General features: G+C 46.6%; 1 protein-coding gene across 1 annotated transcript in view; it reads right to left on the reverse strand.

Moving 5' to 3' along the window:
- The window catches only part of PNPLA2 (patatin like phospholipase domain containing 2), a 30,352-nt gene extending 22,286 nt beyond the window's left edge, over nt 1–8,066 (reverse strand). Inside the window, exon 1 of the mRNA XM_008639644.2 lies at nt 8,038–8,066. The gene's annotated coding sequence lies outside the window, so the exon portion shown is untranslated. The remainder of the gene's footprint in view (nt 1–8,037) is intronic.
- Between the last annotated feature and the right edge of the window lie 6 nt (nt 8,067–8,072).

Below are 8,072 nucleotides of genomic sequence, written 5' to 3' on the forward strand. Positions count from 1 at the left end.
TCACTGCTGAGCCTGATCTGCCCCCCCATCTCACACAGGCAGGTCAAGTGGCACCTTACACCCCAAACTCTTCCCCACTGGCCCTGGCATGAGCAGGGCAGACTCCAGCAAGGAAGTGATAATCAAAAGCTGTTTCCAAAGCAGTCCTCTGGCAAGCGGTGTTAGCACTTTGATCTAGAAGGATTCTCCTTTTGTTGAAGCAGCTTCAGGCAGATCACAAGGTAAGCTGCATACCTTGGGAACCATGGCAAGAAAATCTAGAAACTGATGCTACCTTTCTTCCAGAGACATCAGCAGTAGCCCCCCAGCCACAACGTGACTGGGATTCTGAAAACAACTATGCGAGCAGGACAAGAACTACTCACAGAGGGTTGCACAGACCCCTGCAGGGGAAAAGCCTCTGCTCAACCCTTCCTGCAGGGCTGAGCACACAAACAAGAACAGCAAGACAGATGTTCAGATAAACATCTGACAGATGAGCTCTTCTGCACAGAAATATGGCTAGTAGTTAAATGCCTCCCTTAAAGCATTTTAAAGCAAAGTTAAATGCTTCTCTTAAAGATTATTTTACCAATCCCACTATGTAAGAACACTAGGATAGATAAATCAATCTAACTCTCTGTGCTGACATCCCACTCTGAAACAGGACTCCAAGTTTTTCCACGCATGGCATAACTACAGCAGCCTGAATCCACACTCTGTCTCCATAATACACTGGAATGCTTTTTTTTTTGCCAGGCCCAGCACTGAATCAGCAGCATTCAATGCACCCAGCAAGACTGGCCCTTGTAATTAAGAGATGTGAAGGGATTCTTGATTCACCCTCAGATGCCACCTCCTCTACTTCAGGATGCTAAACTAGATAATCCACAGGAGTGGCAGCTCAGAGACTGCCAGAACCTCCAATGCTACAATGATATTCAATTCTTTAAATCCTAAGCCTGAAAAAGGCCTCCAAAACCAATATCCATCCAAACAAACTTCAGTGTATGAAGGGGAGGAGAATGAACCATTCTCAGAAGAAATCCTCCAGGAACAGCACAGCTGAAAGCCTGGGAAACAGTGGCAGAAGACACTTCATGAAGCTTGCAGATTCCAAATGTCTTGTCAGGCAGAAGTCATCACTGGGGATTTGGCCTTTATCTGTACCAGAAAGCACAACCAGTTCAGTTCTGGGTGAGTGCCAGAGGGCAGCACAAAGCCCTGGGTTCTAATAAAGCTACCACACCTGATGTAACACACTGTACTGCAGATCAGTACAACCCCATGGACAGGATCAGGCCTGCCACAAGCAGCTGTTGTATCACTAGTGCCAAACTCTCTCCTCCCTCCCTCTGGCCCTTGTAGCTACAACAATCTCCAGCATCTTTTCTACACTTCCAGGCTCACTAATTGCCTCTCTCCTATGTGCTCCTTGGAAGAGATTTTCTACTGCCCCAGACATTATCACTTCAAGGACACATTCTGTCTTTTCTCAAGGACATGGGACTTATTTACAGCCTTCCACATGGAATCATTTCCTCTACCCCTCCTTTTCACTACCTCTTACTCTACTTGCCTGACAAGGCACACAGTCCAAGGCAAATATATATGCATAGGCACTGCTGACTCTTTCACATAACCAAAGACACATCCTGACTTTCACCTCAAGTCCCAAGAACACTTAGCAGAAAGGAAGAGTATGAGCATTAGAGCTGGGCAACAGAAGTGTAGAAGTGCAGAGGATTCAATGGAAAACTGGTGGCCACTTTGGAATCCAGCCACAAGTAGGGTTTGTACTGCAAAGAGCAAAGTGAACAGGAGTCACCCACTCACACTGCTCCTTGGAGTAAGATTTCTGAGGTTTTGCAAAGGTCCTGTAATTAGAAGGCCTGCTCATTCCCATCTCCAGAAAGAAGGAATGCTGACTAATTACCATTTCCAGCCCTTGCACGGTCCTCTTCAAGTACAGTAGAAAGCAAGCACAAGAGGTGGAAATCTTCTCCAGCCAAGTCCGGGAGCATTTCATCTGTGCTTCATGGAGGGCACGCAGAGAAACACTGAGAAACCCAGAGTGAACAGGGGCCCAACATCTGAGTACAATCCCAAGCTCACTGCACTGGAAAGTGACACAGCCCCCCGACAGACAGGAAACAAGCACCACCAGCCACTGGACATGCAGGCAGAGCTGCTGTAACCACTGCAGCAGCAGGAGTTTGGAACTGAACGACACAGCAAGAAATTTGAGCAAGGCCTTTTGATTTATCAGGACTAAACTTCCAAACACAATCAGAAAGTGGACATAGGACCCTGAAGAACATAGGACAGCTTCTCCTATTTTATATGGAGGACCTGCAGTTGCATTGAGGAGTTTGGGGAGCTAAGAGGCAGAAAGAAGTGGAACAGCTCAGACATGCTGCAAGGTCAAGAGACTTGCTGAACCTATGGGTCAGAGGAACGACCATGCAAAGACCTCTTGTGATGTTGCCAGTGCCACTGTGCAGCTGCTGCCACGGCTGACAGCAAGGCTGGCACCAAGCTGCCCCAAGCTGCCCAGCACACCTGCTGTCTATGTGGGGTGCCAAAAGAATAAACACGTGCCTTGCTAGGACTGTTTTTTCCTAGAAGTGGCTCCTTGGCCTCCTTTGCACTCATCAACAAGATGCCTGCAAGACCACCTTTCCTTACAGGTGCTTCTTTATTAGAGCCAGGCAGACAGCAGGAACAAGTGCCTTCCCTACCAACAAAAGGTATTGCAGGATGCTCTGGCTGCCAGCTTACTCCTCTGGACACCTGATCCCACAGCCCTGTGACTGCTGAGGGCACTGATCCAGGCTCAGCAGCTTCTCCATCAAGCCAGTGAACATTTCCGACTACGTCAGCACAGAACATCTCCCCCCCACTTCTATTTTCCACCATAGAAAAAAGCTTTACCACTTCCAAGGAGCGCCAGAAGGTTCCCTATGAACTACATCCATGTATGTACATAAGAGTGTCTCCTTCCTGGGCTGGAGCTACTGAGCTCAACAACTTTTCTCCCCAGGGTGGGCCTCTGCAGGAGGTACAAGTGCCCATCTTCTGTGCAAGGAGGAACCTGACTACTGAGGCACCACAGATACTACAAAATTTTCCTTTGTGTCCCTGTGGAGATCCACAGTTCTCTTCATGCAGCCACAGAAGACAGCATCACATATACTTCCTCTAGGATAAGCATCCTGATTCATGCTTTGGCCAGCATAAACTGGCATTGCTCTGAGGATCCCATAGATTCTAAGCTGGTTTATTTCCCTCTCTCAGTCTGGGATTCGGTGTTAAGATTACACACACACAGAGAAAATAAATCTCCATGACCCATTCTTAAGCCTTTGCATGCACATAATCAAACTGCAGAAGCACAACATTTAAGATGCTCATATTGCTAATTATCTCAGTTTCAAAAGGTTTGGTTGGTTGGGCTTTTTTTTTTTTTTCTCCTGCTACCCAATGGATAAAGTCTCTACAGTTCAGCAGCACATTTCCTAGTGGTCACATGGTGACAGCTGACTAGCAAACCTGAATGTCAAACAACTTATTTCATCTCAGGTCAAGCCTGAGACAGAGTCCTGGTTAAGACAGTAGTTTAAAATAATTAAATAAATAAATGCTATAAACAACCCAGGAAGAGCTCTCCAAAGAGCATCCCAAACAACACTACTCAACATAGCAGATACGTGGCCTCCTTTCTGTATTTTTAGTACTAAAAGCATCCCCTCAGCTTGCTTTCTCATTTTCTGTCAACCTTGTCATGCCTTAGGAGAACAGCTAACTTCCACAGATGGGGGTTTGATAGCCAGCTTTGCATTTGACAGCAGAACCCACCTCTTCCCCTCAAAATAGAAGCAACTGAGCAGCTCCAATCCACCCTCAGGGCTGTCTAGGACAACATTCACATGCCATGCAGACAATTGAGATGCTGTTGGTTAACTATGAGTCAGAGGGACCTCAGTACCAGCTCAAAGACAGCTTTTCATGGATTACAGCTTCACATCCTATCATTTATTCAGGCTGCTATGCTCCCAGAGCAGGCACAACAAACCCTGTACAGTTCACCAAAGTGAGACGACTCAAGACCTTACCAAAATTATATTCCCTACTCAGTATTAGAGATTATAGAATCCAACAGTAGCTGCATTTTAGCATTCCTTGTGTCTGAAAAAGGACAGTCTCGCCATGTCACATAAGCCAGTTTTTCTCATCCAGGCCAGTGACTTACAGATTTATACAGACAGGTGACCATCCTCAAAGCCCCACGCCTAGAATTTGTGAAAAGCTGCAGGATTTGAGGTATGCACAAGGAGGAGACTGCAAAGCCATCATAAAAACTTTTCACTTGCTTGGCATATAAAGGTGCATTTCCTGGCATGCTGGACTCCAACATCCCCCAAGAGACAGTATAGGCATGACACAGGCTATTTCCCAGAAAACCCTTGGGGCTAGAAGCTGTTCATGCCACAACACTGCACTATGCACAATGAAGTAACTTGTAAACATATGAGACTGCCCAATGCACCTTGATAGCCCCACAGATTATTCTAGTGGGAAAATTGCAATGCTTTTTCCCCATCAGCAAACAGAAGAACCTCAAAGCTGGAGAGAGAGCACTTCAGATGCAGGACGACATCACTGTTGTAACCTTGAACAATAAATCCAAGATCCCTACAACTTAATGGTAAAGTGCTTAACCAGAGCTAGGCAAGGTCGTATCAGACCGTAAATACTTCCTGATCTCTTATATAAATATAAGGTGCCCTGCCTAAGTAATATACATGCCCAGTGTTGTTTTCTTTGGTATTCTCAAACATGCCTGTGAAGCTCACAGTGTGCTCTAAAGGGTGCAGATCACTTAGTTAGGGCTTTCAGTTCAGTGTGAGCCCACAGCAAAGCCTTCCTGTCCTACACAAATGATGATAGTTGTGGTCTTAACTCATGGAGAAGGCAGAATGAGTTCACAGGCAAGCTGAACAGATGCAAAGGCCAGAGGGAAAAAGCTGGAAAAGAAACCACTAAGTAGGATCTTATTCTCTGAAGTCAAGGAAGATTTCTGCTCTCTCTGATCAAGGTCTCAAAAGATTGGAATCAAGGAAGAGGTTTTTTTCACTCCTCCCCAGCAAGTATTTGTCTCTGCACAGTAGAGTCTTCTTGAGTTCACAGGCATGAGGACACTATCTACATACAGTCAAATAAGCAAAGCTTCTGCAAAATTCCCCTCTGCCTGTCATTCATCAAGAGACACTATTTAGCATTTCAATTTCATGGACAGGGCAACAGACAGTGCAGAGTAGCAGTTGCCATAAGATCCAAAGCCCATGGGCTACACCCCCTGCTCTCAGCAAACACAGGTACTCGGGACCCTACAAGAGCCTTGTTTTGGGGTGACTTTACGATGTGTATCCCCTATCGCCGCTCTATGCCCAGACACGATTCCTGTGCCTTTCTTTGTCTTTAAAACTGGGTGTGAGAGAAAGAAAAAAAGCCAGATGAACTTTTCAGAGCAGTCTGTGCTCCAAAGTCACTATCTTCTCTGCATGCTTCTGCAGCAGCAAGAGTGGAGGCAAGCACCTTCCTGCTTTTCAGCCAGCTCTCAGCTCCTTTTCTCAGGAGAGAGATGGAGAATTAAACTCCTTTGCTTTTCAGCTAGTCTGCAAGATGAGCCAAGAAAGTTTTTTTTTTCCCCTGAGACTTCGGGTTCTTCTTCTCTTCTGGAACTGTTCAGAACTTTCCATCGAGGCCCGGAGGGGGCCCAGGCCGACCTAGCTGCAAAGAGGAGAGAGATTTTAGAGTCCAAAGAAAGGACTCTAAAATCTTACCAGGCTCTCTCCACAGCGAGAGGTCTTATCATCTAGCATTATTCTTTTCCCCATGTGCATGGTGTCTTTTAAATAAATAGGTGTTTTTCCTTTCACTTTCCTGCTAGAAAAATTTTTCTTGAACCTGATGGGGGGAGGGATGGCTGTAAGCTGCCTTCTATCAGAGGATGTTCAAATTTGGACATTCCTCTGAATTTGTCTCAAACCAGGACACGTCTGTACGAGAAAGAACTGCTCTCCTAGTTGAGGCTCAGCTGTACCTCCTACCCTGTCCCCTTTTGCCCCCATGATTTCATTCTAACCTCTGGACCTCTGCCTGGAAGGTGCACTGTCTGAAGGGTTTATGACATGGACAAAGTACGGCAATACCATGGCCCAGCCATGCACCCCATGTGCTTTTACTTTCAGAAGTCAGCTCCGTTGGCTTAGAGCTGCCAAGACACATGTCAGTCACACAGGTGAGTCAGAAGAAAGCTATTCCAGAGAAGTCAAACAGAAGACAGAACTGGAACACCCAAGACCCAAGCCTTGAATAGCTTTAAAGAGCATGGTTTGCCCTCCATCAGGAGGTAGGCAAATGTTTCCTAGAAGGCGGTCCCTAACTCAGTCCTCTTAATAATGCCTCCCACTCTACCTCAGAGGGGGTGGGAAAACTTATTCTGATTCACAGAAAGCCCTCTACTAGGCTAGATGTCTCCATTAGGGCAGTGCCTGACACATCATGGATGGTCTAGACATATAAATAGCAAGAACAAAGCAGACATGATAACAAGATTGCTCAGCACTCAGAACGGCATCTGAGCAAGGCAAAGGACTTGGGCACTACCATCAGCCTGTCTCACACTTGTGCCAGCCTTCGAGTGGCACAGGGATCACCCAGTTAGGGAACTAACTGGGGAGTCACCTCTTCAACAGAAGCAACAGCAATTAAAGAACTAAATCCCTGGCAGCTACCTGCAAGTGGATCCCTACACAAGAAGGGATTAGGGATTATTATTCCTTGTCCACAGTAAAAGTTGGCACCAGGGCATCACTGTAGCCTTTGAGATCTCAGATTGGGGTCTGAACAGCTGTTAAGAGCTTCCCATCGAGCTCCAGAAGTTACAGCAGCACTTCACTGGGCTTTTCTGTAGACAAAATGCTCAGGAAGGGAAGCTTCAAACCTAGCTACACAGAAAATGCTAACTTTTGTTGCACGAAGGCTACATCTCAAAACTACCTGTCTCGAAAAAAAAAAAAAAAAAAAAAAAAAAAAAAAAAAAAAAAAAAGAAAAAAAAAGTGCTGTGGAAAAACACCTATGATCAAAGTGAGAGAACTTCAAGCAGTAAACAGCTCTGGTTGCCCTGGCTCTCGGAGAAGCTCATAATTCTCTGAAATTAAATATATATACCTGATTCTCTCACACCACATTCCCCTTTCAAGCTTAAGAAACTTTTCTGCATGTGTTATTCTCAACATAAAAGCTTCCAAGTACAGACTCTAACACGTGTTTGTTGACTTCCTCCCACATGCAAAACGACAAAAAAGCCAGGAGGCATCACAGCCCATCTCCTTCAGCTGTTGCCCAGGCATAGGGACACACTACACTATGTGCTTGCTTCAGAGATAACTTTTTAAGGTTATTCTATAACTCGAAAACAGAGATAAAATCTAACTGGAGATCTAGCTCTTGCAGAGGGCCAGAGAATTCCTCAGTGCCCAAGACCCCAAGAAATAACCCTTTTCCAGAAATAAATATGGAGATTGAAGGATGCGCTACTCAGAGATGCTGCCCAACTCCCATCCGCACACGCAAACTCGATGTCTCCATCTCCAGCCGCTTCACCTCCCGTTCGCGGCCACCAAGGGCCAGTGCCCACACGGCGAGAGGCTCCTCTCCTCACCCAGAGCCCCACCAAACCTACTCCAAGCAAGGTAAACCCACAAACCGAGCCCAGCAAGTCCACATTATATATGTCTGTGTGGGTGGGTGTCAGAACCAGGAGCCCTGTGCTGACTTCCTACCGTCAGGGGCCTCCTTGACCTCAGCCATCCGTCAGGGACCGGGGCGAGGGGAAAGGCCTTAAAAACAAAGAGCCGCTCGCATTTCGGGAGGAGGAGGGCGCAACGCTATTTACACACATATACGTATATACACCCACACGCCCTCGCTGTTGCTCTAATTAACAAATTAGCAGTAACGAAGGAGCGCCGGGCTCGGCCCGCGCTTACCGAGGCAGGCGCCGCTGACGAGGGCGGTGGCGGTG

This window comes from Corvus brachyrhynchos, unplaced genomic scaffold, assembly GCF_000691975.1.
Source record: "Corvus brachyrhynchos isolate BGI_N302 unplaced genomic scaffold, ASM69197v1 scaffold115, whole genome shotgun sequence".
Taxonomy (NCBI): Eukaryota; Metazoa; Chordata; class Aves; order Passeriformes; family Corvidae; genus Corvus; species Corvus brachyrhynchos.